Genomic DNA, 26,842 nt, shown 5'->3' with positions numbered 1-26,842 from the left:
TATGAAAGACTGCTTCAGAATGTCTTTAGAGCACTGTGCAAAGTTTTTCCCCCAAGCTCGCTTTAGTTTTGCCTTTAAATGCAGATCAAACTTTTGTTCTTTTTTCCCCAAACAATTTTTTTTTCATAATGCTGTAATTCAATTCATATCCCCTTAAATAATGCGTTTATATATTCACCAATCAACAAATCAATCGTTCGAAAACACAATCATTGTAAAAGCTTGCCTGATGATCTTGAAACTTCAGCAATTGAAAATATATTTATAAGTTGATGGTGAGATCATGTCCAAGACATGTCCCAGTATCAGCATTGTCAGTCTGACTGATCTGCTTGCCAAATTTGATTTAATGTAATTGTGTTGCATTTTTGATGTGGAATTAGCACATCATACAAACGATGCTCTACTTTCCTCATCCAACTCTGTGAAATCAGGTCATCTCTCATTGTTATCATTAGACACTAAGTAGGAGGTACTTTTGTCCAGTGATTGACAGAGGCTGGCCTTAAAACGTCATTATTGTGTCCTTGTTTTGTGTGTAGAGTATCTTATGCGTTCGGTAGCCCCTGATGTTTCCTTTGAGATAACAGTCAAGCCACTGTGCCTTCTGTCCTGAGCACTTCCTCAAGTATTTTGTAAGCTCACCAAAAGCACTTAGCCCCTACTGTTTCACTTTGTATTCTTTGGTAAACTGTGTTCTGTACTTCTACATATCTGATCCTCTGTTTTGTTGAGATGTCAGATGTGGGGGTCATTTCCATTTCAATGAGTGTCATTCTGTCATTCATGCGTGCTGTTGCATCTCCTGCTTTCCTCCTTTCCCATTAACGTATGCACCACTGAAAGCTTACGTACTATCTAGCTCCGAGGCCTTTCAAGAAGTTACTTTAATTTCTATGGTGTTACTTTGATGCCGATGAGAAGAAATCAAGCTCTTCATAATTATTATTATTATCATTGTTCTTTTTTGTTTTATGGAAGAAAAAACTAAGGAAACAAACAAAAAACATGAACAAAATGTGTCTCTTGAATGTTGTACAGATAAAAATAGAGATGTTGTGTTTCTAACAAGAGATCAAACCGTCAAACCTGCTCTCCATCGCTCCCTGCGCAGCCAGCGATGATGTGGCTCTTTTAGGATGGCCTAACTGTGTATAGGGATCAGGGCAATAGTTTTGTTTTGTGTGTTTATGTGTGTGTGACCATGTGCATTAATGTCTTAAAAATTAATATTTTGTGAGATATACTGACACTGTGAAATAAGCATAAAAGTATTCCCAAACAGTGATGTGCTGCTCAAAAATTCACTAAATTCAACATGCACTTTTGTTTGTTGTTCCACCAGAAGTGTGTGAATTCATAAATATCATCCAGTGAAATAGGAGAAGTGGAGAGAAGGTCTGGGTTTGATCCTTTTTTTAGTAGCCGACTGCTGTTGGTGGCAGAGGAAGCTGATCTAACATAGTAGTGACTAATATGAAATTGTGGATTGAGAAAAAAAAAAACAGTAGAGAAGAATCAATAAAATACAAAAAACAAAACAAAAAAAAAACATGTTTTGCTTGCCATATTATGTGTTTCCCATTACAATTCCTGCTATTTTTAATAATTTTGGTGCATTTTAATAAAGCATGTTCTTGGGGATAAATGGTCACCACATTGATATAAAAATAAAATGAAACCCTCATACCTTAACTTTACATGCAGAGTCACATTAAGGTTGACTTTGTGAGTAGCACAACTTACCGCACAAATTGCTCCCTTCACCACTGACTTTGATTAAAATCATTTAGGTTCTTGGATAGAAATAATACTGTACTGAACAGTGTACTGAATTAAATTATAATTTACTGTATATCCATTACCTAAATTAAATCCAAAGTGGAAGAATGCAATCTGATGGTATTTTTAAGTCCTGTAATGATTGAGAGGACCAGAAAAGGGAGGGCAGTGACTCTAGGCACCGGGCCACCCACTGTACACATCCCTCATCATTGGCATCAGAGCCAGAACAAATACATATTGCTCTTCCAATGTTTTTATCATTAAGATGGCATACGCACAACTGCCAAAGATAGTCACAGTGCTTACCAGTCTGACAAGGTTTTTATGGTTTAACAAGATCTTCTGCATAGTTAATTCGCTAACAGAAGTGTTACTCCCATAATGTACTCTACACAAACACAGATTCCATCCTCGCAGCTCGGACTACCTTGGATAAAGTACCTTAAATTATACATTTTTTTCTCCACTCTCTCCTCTAAGGACATGCAGAAATGATGGAAATACTGATAGAAATCCTCTTTAGTAAGTTTACCAAACTCTTGAGGTGTACGTCATTCAAAGACTTGTGACTTGACAACAAAACCACACTAAATGCAGTACTGATACTAGCCGTTCAAGTACAAAATAACTGCTGTTGTCATCTCAAACACATTAATTGTGCAAGAAAATAAAATGACATTGACAATTTTGCATTTGGAACTGTTTCTCTTTTAGGGTCAATCTTTGCCTTCCTTTTTTGCATGGGATCAAGATGTTCTTTCAGGCTAGTGTCTACTGTTCTACTGGCTAAAGCAATAGGACAGAATTTATTATCTGCTCTGGTCTCTTTTGAGCTGCTACACACAGCAGTTTTTAGTATTAAAGGACAAGTTCGGTATTTTACACTTAAAGCCCTGTTTACAGATCGTTTCTGATGAAATAGAACGGTTAAGATTAAATTTTGGACAAATGCTGCTGTCCCGAGAATTTTAGGTTTCTTTCGCTTCCCCCCCACCAGTAGACTGGGTGTATAGGTGCACTCGAACACTCCTTCCTAAAACACATTAAACTTTCGTTTACAAAGACGTGAAACTCACCGAGTGGTCAGGGGTGTCCACTGATATGCTCACACAAAAATCGCTGCAAAATATGCTTTCCAACAGGTTTTATCGTAGTTTTTGTCTCCTCCATTGACTTGCATTGGATGTGCTGTGAGGTACGGTATTACTCCGCGCCGGAAACTGAAATGGGGTTCAGGGGTTGTTTTCTTCTTCTTCTTTGTGTTTTTTTTTTTTTTTTTTACGGCGGATCGCAAACAATGAAATGCCAGTAGTTTGCTTGCAAAGGTGCATTATCGCCACCAACTGGGCTGGAGTGTCTATTATTCAAGCTCTCAACGGAAGAAGTTGGGGTGTGAGGCGTTTGGAAAAATAGCTCCACAGTTTTACAACGAATGGTGAAACACCTGTTGGAAAGCATCTTTTGCAGCGATTTTTGTGTGAGCATATCAGTGGACACCCCTGACCACTCGGTGAGTTTCTTTGTAAACGAAAGTTTAATGTGTTTTAGGAAGGAGTGTTCGAGTGCACCTATACACCCAGTCTACTGGTGGGGGGGAAAGCGAAAGAAACCTAAAATTCTCGGGACAGCAGCATTTGTCCAAAATTTAATCTTAACCGTTCTATTTCATCAGATACGATCTGTAAACAGGGCTTTAAGTGTAAAATACCGAACTTGTCCTTTAACTGTAGCTGTTGGAATGAAGTTGGAGACTGATTGACTTCCTGGATTTCTGGTAACGATCTTTAACACTGAGACCTGCTCAACCTCTCACCATTATAAGAGCAGTAAACCTGAGCAAGGAGTTTTTCACTTTACGAGAAAGTGAAAATGAAAGATTGAGTCTATCTTGGTGGGGTTTGGTAATCGCCATCTCATCAGAACTGAAAACACCAAAACAGTAATGTGTCATGGTTTCATCCAGATGATTATGAAAGAGTTCAAACAGGTTCAAATAAAGAAAATATTGATTTATAAAACAAACTCAAGTCATCCACAAGTAGAAAGGCTTCATAACAATATGTGTGTCACAAACACATTAACAATACCAGACCACGAACTAAATGAAATGAGGGACTTAAATACACAGGGTGAATGAACTCAATGACGAACAGGTGACAACTTATTAATCAAAAACCGTTGTAACGAAGAGCAGGAAACTGGAACAAAGGAAAACAGGGGCTGTACCTTGATGGTATCTAAACAAACTCAGGGTAACAGGATTAGTTTTGAGTTGACAAAACCTAATCCAATCAGGCTTTGTTAGTACCATGACACTGATCATCAACTTTCTCGGTCAACTCAGGCTTTGATCCTTCTTTCTTTGAGTTTAGGTGTGACATCAGTAGTTAACTGCCAATCATGCTGTGGAATAGTGAAACTTCAATTCACTTCTCGCAAGAGAAGCAGCGCGATTCACTTCTCTCTTCTGCAGAATATTACGAGATTGAAAAATATCAAGAATTTAAACAAATTTACACAGCAAGAAGAAAAGATCTGTCTTTGAAAAAGGACAACTAAAATAAAACATCTTGCTACTGTATATCAGTGCAAGTAAAAGTTAGTTTATACAGTTGAAATTAGAGAGACATGAGCATTTAAACTCACATGCAGTAATTTGTATAACTTTATCTATTGATTCTAATGCTTATTTATTTTACCTTTATGTATGAATATTTATTTAATCTAAGTGCTTAATAAAAATTGATAAACTAAAATTGCATGTGTAATGGATTAATGGTAGGCTATAATAATGAAATAAATAATATCTAAATCATACAAAACTATTGTTATAAATAAGCATTGCTAAAAGCCAGACGATTTTGTCTTTAAAAATAACTTGCTATGTTGTGACCTTTAATTTGTAGTAGAAACATGGGGAGGGACTTTATTGCATCAGACATTGTCACTTTGCTCACAGCTTCGATTTGCAATCTCATACCTGGAACATAACCTGTCCTGGAGCAGGTTAGCCGTGGAGCTTAAGCTATGGCGATTAACACTCTGCTAAAAGCCAAACCACTTTCATGGTGGGTAAAACCCAGAGTTGGCCCAAACTAAACTGAAACATACCTGGCTAGCCACCAAAACCAGCTTCATGGTATAGGCCCCAGGTAACTGAGAGAAACAAACTACAAGTACTAATTATTGTAATTATACTACTAATAATTTGTACTAACTGTACAAAATTTTTATATCTTAGGTGTGTTTGTGCTATTGCTGCTGTATTAGCACTGATCACTTCTGCCAGACCACAATTCATGTGTTTCTTCTCACACAATAAGTCACAATATCTGGCTTGAATGAAAGCTATATTGGAAGCTGTGTCTGTCTTTTGGGGCAATGCTCATATTCAGTAACCTTACTGCATTTGTGGTGATTGCGTGCATTAGTGAGTTTCAATATCTGCTTTAAGGAGATGCTGTAGTTAGCAGCTGCAGTAACAGTAGTTTGCCGGCAGGGGGCAGTTGGACCAGCGGTATTTATTTTACCTGCTGCCTTAATTTATCATGTGGAATTTGGCAAAACACATTTACATTTCACTTGTGTCATTACAGTATTTTCTGCTTTTGGGTCTGTGTTTTTATTGCATAATCAAATTTCTGGTCAGTAGAACTGACCTTGCAGGCAACTAATGAGATATACATGTACTAATTATTGTATTGGAAATGCTATCTTCACGTAGCAAGCACTCTCACTATCATATTTGGTAGTTGTATTGAGAGCTCATATTGGTATAGCAGTTTTATTGAGAGCACAGAACCCAGGGATAGAGGCTAAAGGGGTGCTGATATTTGCCTGGACAGGTACAGGAGCAGCTCTGACAATAGTGTTGGCTGTACGGATGGTACGTGGAAAAGCCATGATGCTCAAAATACTTGCTTCGTTGATGTTGATATCTCTAGGCTTGTGCACGCTTTTAAAAATCACCATGCACCTGTCATGAACTTCATTTTATTATTGTTATTTATTATTGACTTAATTGTATTATTTAAAGGTGCATTGCGCAAGTCTCTGAGTTTTTGCAGAACTATGCCCCCTTCTGGCGACACGCGAAACTGCAACCAGAGTTCTGCACGCGGTTACGTGGAGTTTGCGTTGGGGTTTGGGATGAACTAGAAGCCGGTCTCTTTGAATCCATCTTCTACTTTTGCAAAAGTCGCTCGAGTTGTCTTCGCTGATGCGGATAATGGCGGCGAATACACAAACCTGCCAGACATAGCCAGGTAAGCGTGAACGCGCAGGACGTCACGCCCAGTCGATTCCGTCCCGAGTCCCTCTTATTTATTTTACTGTACAGGATTATAGAGGCAATCGCAGAGATCAGAGAAGGGCTCATTCAGCCCATCAGACAATTGTTTAAGCATGTATGGGTTAGAAAAACGGGTATTTTTAACATGAAAAGTTGCTTAATGCACCTTTAACTAACTTATTAATAAAACAATCTCAGAGGTTAATGTACTTCAAGTAAATATGTTAGGTCAAAGAGGTTTAGCTGTCAAAAAAGTTGGGAAATCCCTGCATCGCTTGTAAATATGAAATGAAAATAATTCAGACATTTTCTCACAACATTAAACACAAAACCAAATCTTCGACATTCACAAAACCTCTGAGTCTTCTGGCAAAATCAAACAATCGCTTCAAAACCATTTAATCTGTTCTCAAAATCAAACAAAGCTTTCAGGTCATACACATATCAGTCATCATCTAAACACTACAGGGCATTCATTAGACACTACATCAAAAAATGGAGAACCAGAGCCATCCAGAGCATGAGGTTACAGAAGAAAATGTACAGTAAGCTAATTTTGCAGTAACGTAAAAAAGTAGCAATCCTAACTTGGTAAGGGGCAGTTTACTGTATACTGCATGCACTGCAGGTATAGTATTGTACTGAATATTGTATAGTTTTGAATTTCTGTATATTCAGCACTTGCATACTGCAAAAATGCAGTAGTCAAACTGCAACAGTCCAAAAGGTCAAAGAAAGCTCTAAAAGAAAAGCACATACACTCAAAAAGAGTAGTGCAACTGCAAAATCAAGGTCAATGAGAGATTTATTCTGCCTCAGTCTTCATGCTGGCTCCGGCCTGAGGATTTCATCCACATCACAGGGAATGATGTCCCCTGCCAAGCAAAGGGAAAAACCCTCTGGTGTGCAGGATCCAGACAACACTCTCCACACCTTGCTCTTTCTTGTCCTCATCCTCTTCCTCCTTGTCCACCACCTCTTACACAGCACTCTGCCTCTCAGATTTTTTACTTCCATTGTTCATATCAACATTCAGTGCACTAATGTGAACTGACTCATATTTTGTAAAGTTAGTTTGATCACATCAAGTGTGAACAAAACATAGTGCAAAACTGTAATGTGATTGAAAGACAAAAGCCTTCCAAAGTAATATGTCATTAAATGACTCACTGAGTGTTTTCAAATAATAATTGCATTTGTCAGAAGTTGATTAGACTTACAGTGTTGCAATGTTGAGAAAACATTTTTTTTCAAAATTATTTTTGTAAATCCAGTAGGGGTGCAACAAAATATCGTGTCACAATCTATCGCAATACAAAAAGGCAACGATATGTTTCGTGGAGTGACAAAATTTATTGTGTATAGTTCACCCAAAACTATAGTTTTAGTGTCAGTACTACATTAAACTACTATATATATATATATATATATATATATATATATATATATATATATAAAATGTTAAATATAATGTATAATAATGAAATGGGGGAATATTTGTGGGTCCTGATAATGCCAACTGTATTATGTTACCAGTAAAAAGTGGCCTACATTATTTTAAATATATCTAGTGAGTGACAGAGTGCAAGCATATTCGTCTAAAATAATTCTATATTTTCAGCTTCAGAATCATGAATAATTTTATTCTGGTGTCACCATTGCATTGGGTTACCAGCACCAAGTCCAAGCCTATTCATTTACACCCACAATGCAATATAAAATTTTGCATTTTAATCAACAGTCCATTTTTTGTTAATCTTTTATCATATGTCTTGGAGTATCACAACAATATCGTATTGTGAGTTCAGTATTGCGATATGTATCGAATCGTGACATGAGGGTATCGCCTACACCCCTTAAAAAAATACAGTGATCAAATGCTGTGTGGGTCTCAGTTTTCAGTGATAGGCACATGACTAGTGGCTGGTCTGTGCAATTCCACAAACCTGAAGGTAGGATTTTTTTTTTAGAAAGGAACATTTTAAAGAAAAAAAAAGGAGGCCTAGTTAGGAGAATCAATGATTTATAAATAATTAATCCATAAACCAAGGGTGGCACCACATCTTCAAAAGTGGTGGGGCAAAATTGTATGATTTTGGGGTGTATAGAGGGGATTTATATTGTGTCATTCCTAACACTTTACAACAAGGTTGGGCGTGTTACCATTTACTCATGTAGCCCATATTACATTTTAAATTAGGTATCATGATTTAATGATCTTTTAAAGCATGAATTGTTGTTTTTTTATATTGATATATACTATACATCATTAGAAATGTTCATTCTGACCCAGGCCCGGCGCCACGAGGGGGCAAAAGGGGGCATTGCCCCCTCAGATCTGATTTGTGCCCCCTCAGTTTCATTTTTGTATTCATGGTTACAAATTAAATCTTTAACCTTTTGAGTGGTACAGTCCCATATATGGGATTTAGAATATTCAGCGACGACATAACTGCCAGATTCAACTGCTTTCGCGCGTTGGCTGGCGCTGAGCCAGAGTCGGACGCGTTCAGCGCTATCATATCACAACTATGCTGTGTTTTCAACCTCATAATGTTTATTTTAGGTTTCAGACATTTAAATACTCATAAGCACTAGTAAAACAATACATTTGGAGTTTGTAAAATACACACTGATGTCTGTGGAAGCAGCAATAACAATATATTCAAATATAATTTGCCGACGTGTGTTATTCATATCAGACAAACATAGTGGAAGTAACTATATAGTTTACTCTATTCTTCTCACAGTTCACCGACACCGGCCACTTTCTTGCATGTATTTCGGGAGAAACTGATGACTCACAGGATTCTCTGAACTGCGGCGCAAAAAACATTCACATTGTGGCGCCCATCTCACGTTATAGATCAAGATCAAGATTATTTATAAAGGTTTTTGAATGACCAAACACACTCACATACACATTTTTGAGAATCGTAATATTAGATAGTTGATGACATGGTAAGCAAGTTTGTGAATATTTTGAATAAAAAAAGGGAAAAGGAAATAAAAGCGATACATCTGTCAGTGTTATTGTAGCTGCGGTGTGTCACGTGACAAATATGACACGTCGCCATGGAAACATTAAGGGGGAACGTTCTAAAATAACAGCCTTGAAAAAATTCACTATGGGGAGTCAGTTAGAATATTAAAATTAAGCGTGAAAGGGTTAATATATGCATAATAAATGACGCTGGCTTATCTTTTTTTACTAAGCAAGTTATCAGTGTGTATTGTTCATTGATGGTATAAAGTTAAGCCCCCTTAACAATTTCACATGCCCCCTCAGTCATTTCATTCTACAGCCGGGCCTGTTCTGACCTCTATTTTAACTAGGCATTCACCAATACCTCTTTTTCCAGAAGTAGGCCAATACTGCTACTTTTAAATTTTAGGTATAATTGCGTGTGTAGAAGTGTACACGCCGATCTACTGCGCATGTGGAACTGTACATGCCGATCTGCTGCGCATGTGTAGAACTGTACACGCCAATCTACTGCGCATGCGTGGAACACGTCTGCCGAGCGGACACCAGCATACACTTTCAGTAGTATAAGTAGTCCGTGTCCGTGCTGTCCACAGCTGTGTACTCATCTGAACTGGAGTAAATGCTGCGAACTGCCTGGCTGCAAGGGCAACATGCAGGAAGTGTAAAAAGTTTGTATATTATGCTAAACTGTGTCGATCAGTGCAATCAAATACGTGCGAGGTCCGTGAAATTGAATTTCTATACTGTACTAGTTATGGGAAGTTCGGATCATTTTACAGACTCAGATCTTTAAATCTAGTGAATCAAAATGAACAAATCTTTTTTCAAGTCATTTTGTTCATTTCAGCAGAATATAATTAAAAATGTTACATGTTAATAGTCAAATTCCCCAACACATCTGCTTACACAACGTTAATCACATTTCGAATAAGAAAACTCTATAATGCAGCCAAGGCCAAATAATGACAAACAGAAATGATTAATAAATTGCTTCGCTGGATCTTCAGGCTTACTGTATGCAGTTGGTTTATTCACCTCACCTCCCGATCCGAGTCGTTCGTTCTTTTGTCTTCAGCTATGCAGTCTGTACATCTGTACAGGAAACAGAAATGATTAGTTCACCTATCGAGTCTTCAGGTCTGAGTCGTTCGTTCATCCCGTGACAGCCCCATAGGCTAAAGAGCAGTCTTTACAGGAAACAGAAATGATTCGTTCACTTCCCGAATCTTCGAGTCTAAGTCATCCCAAGTCGTACCGGCTCAGTATCTTACAACAAATACAACATTACTTTATTATTATTGACTGTATGTTGTAATATATTTAGGTATCTTTTCTTTATCAAAGTGATTTTCCCCATCATATGGATAAAGTTCTTCTCTTTATTAAATCTCTTTATTACCACATTCAATGTTATGGAACAATTTGTTTGCAAGGAAGGTTGGGTATTATTGCATCCAATATGGCTGTCACATAACATTAACAAACGACTTAGACCCGAAGACTAGACCCTGAACTAATAATTTCTGTTTCTGGAACATACTGCATAGCCTTAGCCTATGGGGCTGTCATGGGATGAACGAACAACTCGGACCCGAAGACTCGGCAGGTGAACTAATTTCTGTTTCCGGTACCGACTGCATAGCTTTAGTGTATGGGGCTGACACGGGATGAATGAACGACCCAGACCCGAAGATTTGGGAGGTGAACTAATCATTTCTGACTCGGTACCAACTGCATAGCCTTAGCGTATGGGGCTTTCACGGGATGAATGAACGACTCGGACCCAAAGACTCGGGAGGTGAACTAATCATTTCTGTTTCCGGTACCGACTGGAAGGTGTCCTATTCAAAAGCCTTAATTCTGGTGGTTAGGTGTTTATCAGCAAACATTTCCCTATATTACCATTCTGCTGTGTTCTTCATCGTGGACAAAGGGACACCACCACTCATGAGGAGGGACCTAATGTCTGCACTGCATGTGAGGATTGAAAACAATCAAGTCCTGCCTCCTAATGCCCTTCCTGTGCCTGCTTCTCCTGTGCCAGTCTTTCAGTGCACTGTTGCTGAGTCAACTGAGCTTGGATGTGCTAAAAACTTTATACATTGCATAAAGCTGGATTGAAAGGGCACGCCTGTGAGTCAAAAACTTTGCCGTCTGCCACTCTCTGTTCGTAATGCTGTGCCTGACTGGAGTGCCAGGTATTAAAAATGACCTGGACAACATTATCATCCATGCACCGATGCACGTGACATGCATGACAAAGCACATCATGCAGTCTTACAAGGACTACAAGCTGCTGGCTTGCAGGTCAATAAAGAGAAGTGTCGCTTCCGGCAACCCAGCCTGCTGTTCTTAGGTCATACTGTGTCAGCGGAGAGTCTTCTTCCTGATGAATCACGTGTACAGGTGATACTCAATGCCCCTGCACCTTCTGATGGATCTACTTTGCGCTCCTTACGTGGACTTATGTCGTGGTACAGTACATTTATTCCTGGTTTTGCCACTGTTGTAGCTCCAGTGTGTGAATGCCTACAAGATCCAAATGGATTCAGCTGGTTAACAGAGGCTGAACAAAGTTTGACTGAAGTTAAATGACTGCTAGCAAACAACCCTGCTTTGGCATTATTTGACCCCACACTACACACAATTGTCTCCATAGATGCTTCTGACTATGGTCTGGGAGCCATACTTTCTCAGGTCTGCCCGGATGGCCCTCTACATACAGATCATCAGGCACTGAGAACCCTGCTTACCACTAATGGCGCTTTTCCACTGCATGGTACGGTACGGTACGGCTCAGTACAGCTCGGTTCGGTTCGGCTCACTTTGTGGCGCTTTTCCACTGCATGGTACGGCTCGGTATGGCTCGCTTTAAATGGTACCACCTCTGTTGAGGTTCCAAGCTTAACTTACCGATACTAAAATGTGACATGAAAACACTACAGATCACTGATTGGTCAGAGAGAATCGTCAGCGTCATTGGATTTGCAACACGAGACACCAAACCTGCTAGATTTAAATAGTCAGCAACAGCCACCGCAGTATTATTTGTTTGCACCATTTTTATTAAACGACTTGCTTGAAAATAAATAAAAAATAAACTTGAAAAAAAAAAATTGGTCTGAAGACTGGCCAGCTCCTAATAAAGACTGGTCAGTAGACGAGGCACAGACGTTCCTCTCTTTGGTAGCCGAGGAGCGGATCCAGTGAGAGCTGGATATTGCGACCAGGAATGAAAAAGTTTTTCAGCAACTTTAACGATCAGTCTATAATCCCACCCACTTTGAAGCGGTACTAAACTGCAGTGGAAAAGCAAACCGAGCCGCGCCGTGCCATACCATGCAGTGGAAAAGCGGGTGTCGGCCGTGCTGGACTTCATGTAGCAAGGTGGTCTGCATGTCTCATGTCATTCAATTATGATGTGGTATACCACCCAGGTTCTCAAAATGCCCCTGCTGATTATCATTATTATAGATAATTCTGTTGCTCGTTCCTGTTGACGATGTTGATGAGGAGTGTGTTGCTTTTCTATCTGCAGCCTGTAATTCTCTGCCTGCTGCTGATATTGATGTTGCATGTGCTTCTTGCCCTGCACTAACCAAACTTGTACACCGATTTCTAATGGTTGACCTCTTTCACCCAAGGGACTGTAATTTGAGTTGTTGCCGTATACTGCGAAAGGAAATGTCTATTAAGGACAACTTGGTTTTCCGGGGCTCACGGCTGATCTTCAGTATGTGCTGGTCTCCATAGCACACAAAGGACATCAAGTTGAGGTGAGAACCAAATAATGTCTTCGTGATCTCTGTTGGTTGCCAGGGATGGATGCTCAGGTTCATGATGCTGTCTGTTCCTGCCACGTGTGTCAGTTCAATGACAAAACTGTCAAATCACATCCTGCTTTTCTCCAGCCGGTGCCGCTGTCGGATGGACCATGGCAGAAAGTGGCTGTGGATATTGTCGGGCCATTTGACACTGCTGCATCAGACTGCTGGTTTTCTATAACATTAACTGATCATTACAGTAAATGGCCTGAGGTCTCCTTTTCTCAAACTGTCATTACGGATTCTGTTGTTTCGTTTCTGTTATCAGTCTTTAGCCACCATGGAAATCCATTGAGTATTGTTACTGATAACGGTGTTCAGTTTACAGTATGTCTGCTGCTTTTGCTGCTTTTCTGGAAGGAAGGGATATTAATCATCATCATTCCTCTCTCTATAACCTGGCAGCTAATGGTGCCGTAGAGAGGTTCAAACGTGTGCTCAAACACACTGCACAAATGGCCATCCAGAAATATTAGACATGGAAACCTGTGGTAAATGACTTCTTGCAGGTGTACCGTGCCACTACACATGCTGCAAATGGTACTTCACCCTTTCAGCTCCTCTATGGCAGGGAAATGCACCCAAGGCTGTCTATTTTGCCATCCGCTCCGGTGCACCCACCAACTGACATGAACAAACACTAAATGAAAAAGTACACTGATGCTAAGCGAGGTAATCGTACTCTTTGGATTGTGTTATGGACTACTAATTTGAAAAGGAAACTAAACTGTTGTGTAAGACGTAATGTCTGAACGTAAGTAAAAGAGTAAACGAGATTTATTCCATCCATTTGCTACTCCTGTCCCGTGTTCTTCATCACTTAATAACTCCTGACAGATACCACACACTTTTCAGCTTTTTAAAAATACATTTCTTTCTTTCTTACTTTTTTTTGTTGTTGTAATTTTTGTGTTTGAATATGTTTGATTTAATCTGTAATAATCAATTACTTTACTGTCTCATTTGCTGTAAATTATGGTTTCCCACATTTGTACATTAGCTTACTCTTTATTCTTTATTTTGGGAGGTCTTTTGAACTAGTCACACATTTTTTGAGACTTCATCTAGAGAAATCTGTGGAGACTTAGATATGTGTCTGACTGACCTCATTTCCTGGTTCAACAAGATTCTCTACACATACTCCATACACTCAAAGGACAAGATGGTATCCTTCACTCCAATGCAGTGTAAATAAAAAATGACTGTTAGTGCTGCATGAAGCATTCACAGTTGCATAGGCCTTCTCAATTAAAGCTGTCATACATAGAGAGATCAGACAGGGGCGCTATAAACCCATGTTACTTCATAAGCGACTCTTGGAATTCACAGTGGCAGCTGAAAACCAGTAGGATAGTTTAAGATGCAAATAAGTAATAATAAATAATAAAAAAAAGAGTAAAATGATATTTGGGATAATTTTGTCTGAATCCTAATTAAAAACACATTGAATCCAATGTATTAATCTGAAGAGCTAGAAGAATGACTATGACTATGAAAACTATGACCTAATAGTCTATTTAAAATATAAGAATATTCACCAGCATTTAATGTTGTTTATGTAGTGTGGAGAAGTAGGCCTATAATTCTCCCACCATTTAGGTATCTAATCAGTTCTGTAAAGATGACATATGATTACTTGGACTGTAATGGATTTCCTGCAGTCTATTAAAAGTTGAAAGTTGATAATTGATTTTCAACCCTACACCTTTTCTTTGATTAACAACAACAACAACAACAATAATAATAATAATAATAATAATAATAATAATAATAATATAGCCTAAATACAATAAAATAAAACTATTAAAAGACGCACTTTTAAATGTAGGCTACTTGACATGAGCTGAGTTGATGCATTCGCTCCAAAACGCTTTTTGGACTAAGTGTTTCATTGAATAGGTCTATACACCACACAATGTCCTCGCAGTTCAGTGCGTTTGAGTGGGCGAGTGGGGAAGCGCGAGAGGAGGGGTGAGGAAAGGAGGGGGTCTAGTCTACACGCACACACACACACACACGCGTACAACCGCAATGCTCTTCACTGCTCGCGCCGCGTCGCTGGGAGCCCGCTGGATTTCTTTCCACACATCACTCCGTCTCGCATACCGCCGTGTTTCATAATCGCACCCAAGAACTAGAGAAGAAGAGCGGGAAAAGGTGACTGTGGACCTCCAAAGACTAACAAAAAGAAAAGGAAACTCAACATCAGCTTTTCAAGATGAGCGAGGTGAGTGAATGAATCACTGGGGTTTGTCATTGCAGTAACTGCATCAGTGACTGCAGGTAAGTCTCCTGTAGAGCTCTTTATCGCCTGTCTCGTTTAGATGTTATGCCTTCGGGGGAAATAGCTAGTTCGACAAGTACTTGCGACGAAATGCACAATTTTAACTAAAATCAAGTATCCTATGTTTTATTTGAAAAGTCGTCTTTAACACATAACATAGCGGGGTTTTTTTTTTTTTTTTTTTTTTTTTTTGCACTTTCCATCCGTTTGAGCCTCCCCACCCCCATCCACCGCATCTCTGAAGCTACACTAAACGCATGATCCGAGCCGCCAAAATCACCTCAGTGGAAAGTGTGCTTTTCTTCCGCTTTTGGCCGCTCTTGTCCCAGAATAAATAAAAAGGATGCTGTCATGAATCAGTGGCATAATGGTTTTGCTAACTTTTTTATTAATTTTTTTTTGGGGGGGTTTAAGAAAGGCTACTCTAACATATCTAGAAAATGTGTTAAGCCAGATGTTATCTTACGCACTATTCAGGAAAAAGTTGGTAGAAATTCAAAACAAATCTGTGAATACATTTTGGTAACAATTAGATTACGACCCGCAAACAACTGCGTAAGTAAACCGAAATTACGGTGTACGTTTCTGTAATTAGTGTACTTCCGTGTAGGTAAAAGGGAACAATATGTTAAGTTTTGGGTAATAAAGGGGTAACAAGCAGATATACAACCTGCCAAGAACTTCGTAAGTAAACCGAAATTACGGTGTACGTTTCTGTACTTATAGTGTACCTCCGTGTAGGTATGAGGGAACAATATGTTAAGTTTTGGGTAATAAAGGGGTACAACCAGATATAAAAGCAAATTATTTATTATGTAATTATTTTAAAACTAACAGGTACCTATTATGTTAATATATTCCAGGCAAAAATTGTACGTCTGTTGTATATAAAAGTTTTTATCACATTTCTGGCAAAATATGTTCTTGTGCAATGTAGTTACAGGGTAATTTTGACATCTGTGGGTTGTAAATTAAACTTATTAAAATTAAAATTAAAATTAAACATATATATATATATATATATATATATATATATATATATATATATATATATGGCTGTATGTAAGCACAGTATGATAAAAATTGAATCTGAAACAATTTTATAAACAGCTGATTTCGAAAAACATTGGCAATGCTATTTATTGGCTTTTCTTACTAAACTACTTAACGTTAAGCCAAAAAAATTAGTTTCTGCTATGATTTTAATTTAGAACGTACCATGTAGTACTTAGTACTTACCTTATCACATTGTATTGCAATGACACTTAAATGTCAGGGCAAATATACTGTGTAATTAAAAGGTTTTTTTTGTTTTGTTTTTTTAATAAGAGAACCTTTCTCTGTAATTACTGTGCAAATAGTGTTGTTTCGTATTGTTACATAGTAAGTAGTGTTTGTTACCCGTTTCAACTGTGTATTTACAGGGTAAGTGTAACTCCTGCGGGCTGTAAATTAAAGTGGCGCTTGTTACCCCCTTGTTCTGTGTAGTTACAGGGTAAGTGCAGTAAATATACAATAAAGCATCCCATTTAATTTCTGACTTTTATTTTACAAAAAAATTTCAAAACACTTTTTCATCTTAATAAAGCATTGTCTTTTCTACAGTATACTCAAACAACAAAGTTTAATTTACAACCCACAGATGTCAAAATTACCCTGTGACTACATTGCACAAGAACATATTTTGCCAGAAATGTGATAAAAAAAACTTTTATATACAACAGACGTACAATTTTTGCCTGGAATACATTAACAGAATAGGTACCTGTTAGTTTTAAAATAATTACATAATTTCGGTTTACACACCGTAATTTCGGTTTACTTACGAAGTTCTTTGCAGGTTGTATATCTGCTTGTTACCCATTTATTACCCAAAACTTAACATATTGTTCCCTTATACCTACACGGAAGTACACTATAATTACAGAAACGTACACCATAATTTCGGTTTACTTACGCAGTTGTTTGCGGGTCGTAATATAAAGTGTTACCTACATTTTATACATGAAAGTTCATTTTGTGACATCACTGAGTGGTAAGATTATTTGGAATATTAAATTGTTTCCCCTTAGCAACAGGCGAACTATCTCAGAATATGGCGCGCATTTCCCACTAGTTTATCAGTTGAATGAGTGTGGTGGTGTGAATGTCCACATTAATCAAAAACAACTCACAGATTACGAAATATTCAAGGATCCTTAAAAGGTTAAAGGACAAGTTCGGTATTTTACACTTAAAGCCCTGTTTACAGATCGTTTCTGATGAAATAGAACGGTTAAGATTAAATTTTGGACAAATGCTGCTGTCCCGAGAATTTTAGGTTTCTTTCGCTTTCCCCCCCACCAGTAGACTGGGTGTATAGGTGCACTCGAACACTCCTTCCTAAAACACATTAAACTTTCGTTTACAAAGAAACTCACCGAGTGGTCAGGGGTGTCCACTGATATGCTCACACAAAAATCGCTGCAAAAGATGCTTTCCAACAGGTGTTTCACCATTCGTTGTAAAACTGTGGAGCTATTTTTCCAAACGCCTCACACCCCAACTTCTTCCGTTGAGAGCTTGAATAATAGACACTCCAGCCCAGTTGGTGGCGATAATGCACCTTTGCAAGCAAACCACTGGCATTTCATTGTTTGCGATCCGCCGTAAAAAAAAAAAAAAAAAAAAACACAAAGAAGAAGAAGAAAACAACCCCTGAACCCCATTTCAGTTTCCGGCGCGGAGTAATACCGTACCTCACAGCACATCCAATGCAAGTCAATGGAGGAGACAAAAACTACGATAAAACCTGTTGGAAAGCATATTTTGCAGCGATTTTTGTGTGAGCATATCAGTGGACACCCCTGACCACTCGGTGAGTTTCACGTCTTTGTAAACGAAAGTTTAATGTGTTTTAGGAAGGAGTGTTCGAGTGCACCTATACACCCAGTCTACTGGTGGGGGGGAAAGCGAAAGAAACCTAAAATTCTCGGGACAGCAGCATTTGTCCAAAATTTAATCTTAACCGTTCTATTTCATCAGAAACGATCTGTAAACAGGGCTTTAAGTGTAAAATACCGAACTTGTCCTTTACATTTAATCAGTCCACAGTAGACCTAGGCTACTGGTAGAAATATTGAAAAACTGTCACTTAGTCGTAGGCCTATTCATTTTTTTTTTTTAACATGTCCTGTTTTTTTCCTTCCCAAATATTTACATTGGAAAAATGTTTTGCCAGGTAACCTAAAATTTAAATGAGCTGTTTTTTAATCATAATTTCAGTAGCCTATATTTCACTTTTTTTTTAACACATTTTCTTTACTTTTTACAGTTGATCTAAACTGAGATCTTATAATCAGAAAAATCTGATTATTTATAAAGTCTGGCTAAAAAACTCATGACTAAAACAAAACATCATTATATGATTATATAAGATTATTTGAACTCTATTCTAGCAATAATAAACTTTTAATTACAATAATATTGTAATAAGATTAACTATTTTATAAAACTAGTAGAATGTGATTTATAGACTGTTCATGTGAGCATTTCTCATGATGAAGAGATGGAAAATAGTTGATTGTAGAGATTACTCTTTCCTTCTCATACTCCAGATTTGTGTTGTAGGAGCTGGTCATATTTAAGTAGCCTATGACATTCTAACACCAGCTCAGAGCTATTTATGATGGTCAGGTCAGGTGACATTGCTTAGTTGTATATGACCCAAAATGCTTTTGTCATCACATGAACAGATTCTCATGTGTGATAGATGTTGTAAGACAATCCATGTTTTGTAAAATGAGCAGAGTGGAAAAGTAGAAGAGAATAACTTATATGACAGCTGGAACAAATCACTCCCACTGGGCAGATTTGTGGATCTACAGTTCATATACATATATATATATATATATATATATATATATATATATATATATATATATATACATACACACACACACACACACTCACACAAATCTGAATTGCACTTTCTAGTTAACCGTAGAGGTGGGTTGCATCTTATGTTACACTGTGAAATGGTATACTATATATATATATATATATATATATATATAGTTGTTTTTACTAGAAATTTACTTCTTTTATATTTTTATTAAAAAATCTGATTATTTATAAAGTCTGGCTAAAACAGCTTCGTTTTATGAAACACTTGAAAACTAAACTCAAACCTCAAGTCAAGTCAAATTTATTTGAATGGCGCATTTTACAAATTAAGTACACATAGTTTCAAAGCAGCTTTATTGAAAATTATGATGTTAATGTTTATAATATCTTCTATAGACTATAATATAGTCTTATTTAGCAGAGAGCCAATCTATAATAGTTTACATTTTGCTATGATACAAACAATCAAGCAATTAAGATTCACTATAGTACTGTATATATCGCCCTACAAAAGGACACTGTATGTATGCGAATAAAGTTGGGCATATATAGATCCCATTTTATATGAAGCTCTGTGATAATATTATGTTTTGTGACAAAATAAAAAATGTTGAGATGTATTGATATAGATATAGAAATAGAATTATGAGAAGATACTGTGTGTGCAAAATAAAGTTTACTGCATATAAATGTTTAGCTGTGTGATAATACAGTTTACATGTTGCAACAATAAAAACAATCACACATTCAAGATTTGCAATATATATATATAGCTTTATGTGAGTATACTGTATGTACAGAAGTGAAGTAGATTGTTATATCCAACTTTTAATATATCACTAGCCAATAATATAGTTAAACATTTTTATGATATAATAGTCAAACAGTTTAGATTTGCTATATAAAACTCTAAACATAATTAGACTGGTTAAATCATTCAAAACCGCTGTAAAGTATACAATGATATACCTGTTACTGAATTTTACATTGATGTGATTGTGTTTGTTGGTGAACCAAACTCTCTTTTGCACTGCGAGGAAGTTCTTTGACTTTTTTTGCGGCATGTCCTACTCACATACCTCTTATATGCAAATAGCGCAAAGCCCACCACCATGAACAGCAACCTCTTAAAAATAAAGGTTCTTGATTGACATCTATGGTTCCATGAAGAACTTTTAACACTCATAGAATATTTCTATTCCACAAAAGGTTCTTTATAGTGATTTTTTTTCCCTTTTGATTGTTAAAATGTCCTTCACACTGAGAAAAAAATTGGTTATTTTAAGAACTGTTCTATGGAGCCCCTTAAAGGGATACTCCACTTTTTTGGGAAATAGGCTCATTTTACAACTCCCCCAGAGCTAAACAGTTGAGTTTTACCGTTTTCGAATCCATTCAGCCAAGTTTCTGATATTTAGAAGAATATCAGTAACCAGACAGTTTCTGGTCTCATTGACTTCCATAGTAGGAAAAAAATATACTATGGAAGTCAATGAAGTCAATTTAACTCTGGGGGAGTTGTAAAATGAGCCTATTTCCAAAAAAAGTGGAGTATCCCTTTAAGGGGACCTTAGCAAAAATAAAAATATACAGACTTTCTTGTGCTCACGATAGTTTCGCGATAGTTTCTCGTGCGCACACGACAGTTTCTCGTGAACACGAGATACATTTCTCGTGAGCACATGAAAGTCTGTACATTTTTATTTTTGCAAAGGTCCCTTTAGGGGCTCCGTACTGTTCACTGAAGAGTTTTTTATGGAACCAAAAATGGTTCTTCTATGGCATAGCTGCAATAACACCACTTTTGAAACCTTTATTTTTAAGGGTGTACAGCACAAACTCTACTGGTTACACGGTATGAACGGCCCACCACACTACCCAACCCTAATAGAGACAATCAGAGAGAGAGTGAGCGAATGCGACATGCGGTGCTGAAATGTAAAGGGCCTGGAGAAACAGCCACACACATAGCCACTGCTGGAAACATTCGAGCTGCATTTGCATCAATGGCAACTTCAACTTCTGCAGGCTTTCCTGATCTCTCTCTATCTCTCTCTCTCTCTCTCTCTCTCTCTCTCTCTCTCTCTCTCTTCCTCCCCACTCAACCTACAGCAGCTCCCTGGGGCGGCACTTAAATGCTGCAATCTGTCTCTGTCTCACAGCCGTGTCTCTCTCTCTCTCTCTCTCTTGCAGGCACACTTTCTCTCCCATTCCCACCCTCCCTCCATCATTTCACCTGCTCTCCAACTGCAGTTCTTACAGAATGAAACAAGACAGATCTTTATTGCCGAATCAGCCGAGAGATGCAGAAAGAGAACGAAGGGTATGATGTGAAGAAAGTGTCGGTGAATGGACGCGAGGCAGGGAGCGAAGGTGTTAATTGCGTGGGCTGCTTTTCCGTTTCTGTCTTCCTTTCATGCTGTCTGTGACCTTGCTTTTCCCTCCTCCATCCCCTGAGCTTTCTCCCTCCCTCTTCATTTAATTCATCTCGTCTTTCAGCCACATTTCACCCCAAACACAGATGTCTGTTTCCTCTCTTCCTGCCTTGTGCAGTGTAGCCTCTCCATAAACGTCTCTTCCGCTGTCTTGCTTTAAAATGGGAAGGAAAAAGTGCAGAATAAACTCCCGTCGCTCCGGGCCGAGGAATGGGAGAAGATAGAGGAGGTGAATAAAAACAAACGCATTAGAGGGGTTTACTGCTCCACTGTAAATCTCCATCCTATGGTGAACGGCTGCAGCTACATGATGTTACAGCAACGTTATGGCAATGTTGTTGAGACGTTGATTATGATTGGCAACTGCAACACTGACTCACTCTCATTTCTATCTCCTTTTCTCCATACATTCTGTTCCTGTCATGTTTTTTCTCTACAGAATTGAATGATTTGAGAGCTTGACTGAGTGACATCTACAAAGTGTTTCCTTGAGAAATATAACACATATAACATACATCTCAATGTTTCTTTTTTTAAATCAGAGAAACCTACCCAGACAGCAACATAGAGATCCGGCCCACATCTGGCACGTGTGGAATCCACATGTACTGTACAAGGTGTGGCCCAGATCTGGGCCGACACTATGTTGCTGTCTGGGTAGGTAAAAGTTTTAAGTACTTGGAGTTACCACAGTTATAGTTGACAGGATTACTTTGTGTAAACAATTTATTAATGAATATACCATCATTTATCGCACTATCATTCTTATATTCATTGTTCATCATTTTCATTTAAGTGAAAGTAAAGTACATATCAAATGATCTGTAACAAAGCAATAGTGACACATGGCAAAAACATAGTTACTCACACTTTTGTGATGTGGCATTACTGTCAGATCTAATATAGTCGGCCCTGCATCATCATTTGTTTTCAGTTTTTCTTTTTTTTATGTCGAACTGTGTCTTGTTTAAAAACTAATCTGCAGTAAAAAGAAGCGAACAAATGAACAGTGTATCACTGCCGTGATCCGGAACTTTGTTAAAAATAAAGTTTATCCATGGACTTTAATGTTATGATCACAAGGATGGTAATGCAAAAACCTTTTCCACAATTTGGCACTGCTAAACCTGCAAATCCTCAGAGGCATCTCTATTGTTTTGTTGGTCAAGTAATCCTATGGCGGAAAATCAATGCCTAAAAGAACCGAGCGCACTACTGATGCTGGTGCGCGGAGTAAATGACTTCCGCGAGAGGATAACAGATCTACACGTGAGGAAACGGGAACTCGCAAGCTCATTCAAACCCTGCGATCATTTCCCATGCTCTTGCGCTTGATCTTCTCTCGCCTGCTGCTTTTGCTCGCGAAGATCATGCGCAAGAGCGTGGGGAATGATCATGCGCGCGTACGAGGGCTTGTATTGCATGCAGAGGAGATGTCATGCGCGCACGCAGAGTTTGAATGAGCTCGGACCCGGGGGGGGGGGGTCCGAAAGCCAGTCAGTATCTGGTGTGACCACCATTTGCCTCACGCAGTGCAACACATCTCCTTCGCATAGAGTTGATCAGGTTGTTGATTGTGGCCTGTGGAATGTTGGTCCACTCCTCTTCAATGGCTGTGCGAAGTTGCTGGATTTTGGCAGGACCTGGAACACGCTGTCGTATACGCCGATCCAGAGCATCCCAAACATGGACCAGCATGCAGATGAGCTTCCCGGAGACGGTTTCTGACAGTTTGTGCAGAAATTCTTTGGTTAAACCGATTGTTGCAGCAGCTGTCCGGGTGGCTGGTCTCAGACGATCTTGGAGGTGAAGATGCTGGATGTGGAGCTCCTGGGCTGGTGTGTTTACACGTGGTCTTCGGTTGTGAGGCCGGTTGGATGTACTGCCAAATTCTCTGAAATGCCTTTGGAGACGGCTTATGGTAGAGAAATGATCATTCAATTCACGGGCAACAGCTCTGGTGGACAGTCCTGCAGTCAACATGCCAATTGCTCCCTCAAAACTTGCGACATCTGTGGCATTGTGCTGTGTGATAAAACTGCACATTTTAGAGTGGCCTTTTATTGTGGCCAGCCTGAAGCCCTCATTTACACTGCACACGACATTCGCATACGATTGTTGCATTTCGCCCCCTAGTGTCAGTCGCACAGAACTTTGAAATTGGTCGTACCGTTACCCTCAGCAATTCATAATGGTAAAATGAATGTTTTTTATGAATGTAATAATGTATGCATGAATATATCCACACAAAACAAATGACCCTCAATAAAAACATAGTAGATTTTATAGAGCTAATCAATATAAATATTGATTTAATAATTATAAAATATTTTTTTTCTGCCATAATTATTAATATCTGCCATTTTGCAGAAATAGCGTTTACAGAATGACGTTAAAATATTGGTAATTCTAGCTTCGCGCTCATAGTTTTGATTAGAATACATCACATCCGGTCGACCGGTAGCATACAATCTAACCGCAGAAGTTTAGATATTTCAACGTATCTGAAGCTCAAATCAGATCCGAAATTTCCACATACGCATATGAACTCTGAACTCCACGCAGCTCCCGTATTACTCTCCGTTGCAAATTAATGACTTCCGGTCCAACGGCTGTCGTTTGTCGTGTGCAGCGGAAAGGCGGCTTAAGGCACACCTGTGCAATAATAATGCTGTCTAATCAGCATCTTGATATGCCATACCTGTGAGGTGGATGGATTATCTTGGCAAAGGAGAAGTGCTCACTAACACATATTTAGACAGATTTGTGAACAATATTTGAGAGATATAGGCCTTTTGTGTACATAGAAAAAGTCTTAGATCTTTGAGTTCAGCTCATGAAAAATGGGGGCAAAATCAAAAGTGTTGCGTTTATAGTTTTGTTCAGTGTAGTTCAATGACCTCTTATATGTCAAAAGATCAGGGAATTCTGTCAGGTGCTATATATATATATATATATACACTTTTAGACATTCCCATCATGGGATAATTTGATGGATTTAATTTTAATGAATTAATTTAGTTTTAAGTCATTTTTAATTTTATGAATTAACGTAAATATATTTTATCACTAGAAAAAAAAAATAACCCATTAAACATGAAAGTGTAACAACCATTTAAGACATTCCTCCTTATATAGAACCTTTTTGGCATAAAGATTTCTCTAAAATTGAGTCAAGAACCCAGGTGTCATGATGGGTTGCAGCAAATGAAGTTTCATTAAACAAAGTTCGGGAGGAGCACGTTCAAATAATCAATCCAATCAACTTGTCATCAACAATCATCATGTCTATCCTATCAGCATGAGAGGAAGCATATATATATATATATATATATATATATATTTACTGTATATTCAGTCAGTCGACTCACCACCTCCACCACCCCCACCACCCCGACTCCTCACTCTTGGCTTTTTCCCTCCACAGCCAGGAATACGGGGGGAGTATTCTGGGTCCGGGCCGAATACCAAGCCCGGAGCCCTCTCCTCGGACAGCACGCCAAATATGCATACCATTTATTCTATCCGACTTATTTGTTAGTGTGAACTCGTGAAACAGACGATGAAGAGTAAGATCAGGTTAAAAGACTTAAATAACACACCCAGAGAATACAGACAACCGAAGCATTAACACGAACGGAAAAATGAACACTAAAAAGACTGCAACTTAAATACAAAGCAAATGAGGGAAATAATGACTAACACCTGTGATGAATAATGAATCTCCATAGTAACTAATAAGTGGTGAGAAACGAAACAAAGGACAACAGGAACTAATGAAAGCAAACTAAGAGTCCATGAAAATTAAACTTCGGTGCTTTCACATCTGAGCGTTTGTTTCGGAACCGGGTGCGTTTTGTCACTTGGTTCGGTTCGTTTAGGCATGTGAACACAGCAATCACACGGAGCCACACTGAAACAATCGCTCCGAGATCGCCTGAACAAGGTGGTCTCGGCCCGATTACAAACGGACTCTGGGGACGGTTCGCTTGAGGTTTGAAAGCAATCCGACCCAACGGACCAACAAACCAAATTGTATTATATTTCATAACTGGAAATGTGCCATATAAATAGCAGTAGTGTCTGATTGAGCACATTACTTATCACGGTTGAAAACCAAAAGAGCACCTCTTCATCTTAAAATGTTGTGTTATTGCGCTTCTCCGTGCAAGAATGCTGTCCAGATGAAGCCTTGATTCCTGCTCTAGCTGTGTTATAACATTCGTACAGTGTTTGCGTGCATCTTGACACTGTTAACCTCTAGACAGCACTGGGAGATCCAGAGAGAGTGTGTTTGAATTTACTGTAGTATTAATACGAATGTAGTATATAATTTAACAGCGGGAATTTAATATACTGTACAATTCAACTGATGTGAATTCACAGGTTTCTTGTATATTGCCTCATCCAATCAGATTTAGGCTCAATCCCAATTCACCCCTTGCCTCTACCCCTTGGCCCTACCCCTCCGTTTTGCGCGTTCCCGTGAAGGGGTAGGGTTGTCTCGATTCTCTTTTGGTTGTAGGGGTAGGGGTAGGGGTAGGGGGAAGGGCCAGATAGCCCTTGAAACGAAGATTTTTCGGGACCACACTTCAAACGAAGGGGTATGAGAAATGTACCTGCATACACCGGCTACAGAGGCAACATGACTGCCAATAATCATTTTCTTTATGTCACATTCAATCTTGTGTTCATATTTACGGTCATGTTCTTCAAAGAAACGGTTGCAAAAAAATCGCTAAAGTTCGTTAACAATATGACGCGTGTAAAAAGCAAAAGTTTGAAGCGAAGTGGACGCGCGAATGAACATTGAAATCACTCGTGCCAGACTCTCTATTCGCGTTTGGTGTGAACGCTGCATTAGCCGTCAAAGATATCGTCATCTCCGTTGTTTTCTGTGAACTTCAGAAGAAAAATGCAAAAAAAAAGCTGTAACTCACGCAAGATTACAGCTGACGACGGCATCTTGGAAGTTTGTGATAAACATTGGCGCATCCTGTGACGTAAGCGCTAGCAACGACGTATAACGACGTGTAACGGTGTAGTAGTGGTGTCCCATTTCTTAGGGGAATATTTTCACCCCTACACCTTGCCACTCTGTTTCAAGGGGCAAGGGTAAAGGGTAGGCAAAGGGTTAGGGGTAGGCGAAGGGGTATAAAATAGAATTGGGATTGGGCCTTATAATGTATTTCTTTTCTGTTTTTAATTCAAGTGTTTCAGAATGTAAAGCTGTTTTTGGACTGTCAAGCTTGTTATTCATTTGTTGTGATCATTTATATTTTGATATGCAGTTCCAAATAATAAAATAAATTGGATGGAGCACCTGTTATTTGTAAACAAGCTATTTTA

General features: G+C 38.6%; 1 long non-coding RNA gene across 1 annotated transcript in view; it reads right to left on the bottom strand.

The window, feature by feature from the left end:
- Window positions 1-26,842, bottom strand: part of LOC307155625 — an 821,100-nt gene that overhangs the window by 289,710 nt on the left and 504,548 nt on the right. The gene's annotated exons all lie outside the window — the stretch shown is intronic.

This window comes from Squalius cephalus (assembly GCF_949319135.1).
Source record: "Squalius cephalus genome assembly, chromosome: 3".
NCBI classification, from domain to species: Eukaryota; Metazoa; Chordata; class Actinopteri; order Cypriniformes; family Leuciscidae; genus Squalius; species Squalius cephalus.
The sequence above is the reverse complement of the archived record's forward strand: the minus strand, read 5'-3'. Positions and strand labels throughout refer to the sequence as shown.